We start from the raw sequence: 3,737 nt of genomic DNA on the forward strand, positions 1-3,737 counted from the left end.
TAACCATTTAGCCATTTTCCATTCCAAGCCATTTAAACCATGCATAATTCCTTTACCAAGTTTTAAAACATGCAAGAGTTCCATTAAAGTATTCAATGCAAAGAACATATCTTTAAAAGCATTTTGTCAAACATAATGGCGGAATAATACGACCAAAACCAATTCCAATTCCCATTAAACCATTCCTATTTAATCCAATTATTCAAAACCACCATTAATGCATATAAAAGCATAATTAAAACCATAGGAAACCAAAACCAACCATTTAATATCAAAACCCCCAAATCATATTTGAATGCTAAAATTATACAATCAATCTAATCATGAAAACATTCATAAAACTATGCCATTAGACAAAAATAACAATGAGGGAAGAGAACGTGCCTTAAACCAAGATGATGATGGAAAGAAATCACCAAGACAAGCCCCAAATTGATCTTTTAGTTGAAACCCTAGCATCCTTTGCCCAAAGCTCTTGAGAGAATTATGGAGTGTTTTAGAAGAGTTTCTAAGTGTTAATAAATGTAATAATAGGGTAAATAACCTCCCAAGTAGGTTAGAAGTCGTGGGACCTTATTAGGATACGTAGGGAAATATCCAGAATACCCTCACTTAAGTTGCACCAAAATCTCGTCACAGGGATACGTGACCCACACGAGTCGTACCCTTCGATACGATGGTATCCTCCACTCATATCCGGGCCTCAACTCATGTATCAAACACTGTTCAGTATACGACTCATCTAACCAAGTTTGATTGCCAGCATAAGATCCATATCCTTCATCCGTACCCCTGGCATATTTACACCCAAGGAAGATTTGGACACTGTCCACCATACGAGTTTTGGGTATGACTCGTACCCTAAATTACGACTCATGGTGAGCCACTCGTACTCAGCCCAACCTAAGTAACCAAGTCCAAGATTAAGTTAAGGAACCAAACAATCTATAACCACCAATATGACTCATACCCCTAAGTCTTATCCATTCCAGTAATCAAAATCCATTTCACCAACCAACATTGGTCAGTATATGACTGGACCTTACCATCTATACCCCAACATATGGCTCGTACCCATAAATTATATTGAGTCCAAAGACCAGAATTCTCGGAAATTTTCTAAGGTCCATAAACTAAGGTGTTTCAATCTCCCCCACTAGGAACATTCATCCCTGAATGACAAACAAGGTAGGGGTAACCACACGCATGGGTAATTTGCAATATGTTATCAAACATATTCCCAATCTTTAACAAAGTTTAAAAAACAAAGAGGCAAAGATAATTATCTTTCTTTTAACAAGCTCTGAAATAAAGATGTGTTGAAGACGCATACCTTCTACATGAATCCCAAAGAGCAGAAAATAAATGCGGATATTTGAACTTTATGTCCTCTTCCACTTCATATGTAGCTTCTTCCACCTTATGGTTCCGCCAAAGAATCTTAACCGAAGCCAGATCCTTGGTCCACACTCAACGAACCTGCCTATCTAAGATCTCAACCAGGACCTCTTTATAAGACAAAGAATCAGTGAGACCCAATCTTTCCAAAGGAACAACTGAATAAGGATCACCAATGCAATTCCTCAACATAGAAACATGAAAGACTGGATAAACTAACCTCAAGCTAGAAGGCAACTCTAGTGATAAGCAACATTACCAACTCTACGTAAAATTTCATAAGGACCACATACCGGGGACTGAGCTTCCCCTTCTTGCCAAACCACACCACTCCCTTCATGGGAGATACCTTGAGGAAAAACTTATCCCCAACCTCAAATTTCAAGTCTTTATGGCTAGCATCTGTATAGGGCTTTTGGTGACTTTGGGCAGCCTTAAGCCTATCCTGAATCACCTTCACCTTATCCAAAGCCTGGTAAACCAAATTGGGACCAAACATGTCTACCTCACCAAGCTTAAACCAACCAATAGCAGATCTATACCTCCTACCATACAATGCCTCAAAAAGGGCCATACAAACACTAGAACAATAGCTATTGTTGTAAGCAAACTCTACCAAAGGTAGATGCTCAACCCAATTGCCACTATAATTAATCACACAGTCCCAAAGCATATCCTTCAATGTCTGAATAGTTATTTTTGCTTACCAATCTGTCTGCAGGTGAAAAGTAGTACTAAGACTCACCTTAGTCCCCAATCCTTTTAGAAAAGATCAATAGAAGTGAGACGTAAAATTATGCCACGATTAGAAATAATCAAAATAGGAACCCCATGTAGCTTCACAATCTCCTGAAGATACAGCTTGGTATAATCCTCTGCCAAGAAGATAGTCCGTGCTGGCAAAAGTGAATAGACTTAGTCATCCTATCCACGATGAACAAAATCGAATCTTATTGATTTTGAGATCGAGGAAGACCGGTAACGAAGTCCATATTGATCACTTCCCACTTTCACACGGGCAAATCAATTTCTTGATACAACCCTCCTAGCCTTATGTGCTTAACCTTAACCAGTTGACACACCATGTACTTGGCCACGAAATCAGCCATATCTCTCCTCATGCCATTCCACCAATAGATCTCCTTGAGATCATGATACATCTTAGTCGAGTCGGGATGAAAAACATAGCACGACTCATATGCCTCGACTAAAATCCTTTATTGTAACTCATCAACATCAGAAAAACACAACCTTCTTTGGTACCGTAAAGTACTATCACCACTAATCTCAAACACCACTACCTTTTGTCCAGTAACGTCACTCTTAATATTTATCAAGATAGGATCTAGCACTTGTTTCTCCTTAATCTTCACACCAAGAGATGATCGGACCACTTTTTGCACCACCACACCACCATCCTTATAGTCCAAGAGGCGAACTCCAAGTTAGCCAAGAAGTGAATATCTTCACAAATTCCTATTTTTCTTCCTCCACATGAGCCAAACTCCCCATGGATAACTTGCTAAGAGCATCAGCAACCATATTATCCTTAACCGGGTGATAGTGAAGACTCATATCATAATCTTTGAAAGCTTAAGCCATCTTTTCTACCTAAGATTAAGATCTTTCTGGGTAAACACATACTGCAGACTCTTATGATCAGAAAAGATATTCACCTGAACATCATACAAATAATGTCGCCATATTTTCAAAGCAAATACAATCACCAACAACTCCAAAGCATGAGTAGAATAATTCCTCTCATATACCTTCAACTGCCTAGAAACATAGGCAATCACCTTCTCATATTGCATCAATACACAACCAATACCTACCCGAGAGGCGTCGCAATATACTACAAACCCCATTGCCTTCTGGCAAAGTCAGAATTAGAGTCGAAGTTAACTTATCCTTCAACTTCTTGAAACTCCCTTCATAAGCATCTGACCAAGAAAACTTGACCTTCTTCTGAGTTAACTTTGTCAAAGGAGCAACTATCAACAAAAAGCTTTCCACAAAACACCTGTAATACCGACTAAACCCAAGAAGCTCCTAATGTCGGATGGAGTCATAGATCTAGGCCACCTCTTCGCTATAGCAACCTTCTGCGGATCCACTATGATCCCCTCACTAGAAATAATATGACCCAAGAAAGTTACAATGTTCAACCAAACCTCACACTTGGAGAACTTGGCATATAACTGTTGTTCCTTTAAGGTCTGCAACACCACACGGAGATGATTAGCACGACCTACCTCGCTCTTCGAATAAACCAAAATGTCATTAATAAACACAATAACAAAGAGATCCAAATACTGACAAAAACTCTGTTCATCAAA

The sequence above is a fragment of the Capsicum annuum genome, chromosome 4 (genome assembly GCF_002878395.1).
Source record: "Capsicum annuum cultivar UCD-10X-F1 chromosome 4, UCD10Xv1.1, whole genome shotgun sequence".
NCBI classification, from domain to species: Eukaryota; Viridiplantae; Streptophyta; class Magnoliopsida; order Solanales; family Solanaceae; genus Capsicum; species Capsicum annuum.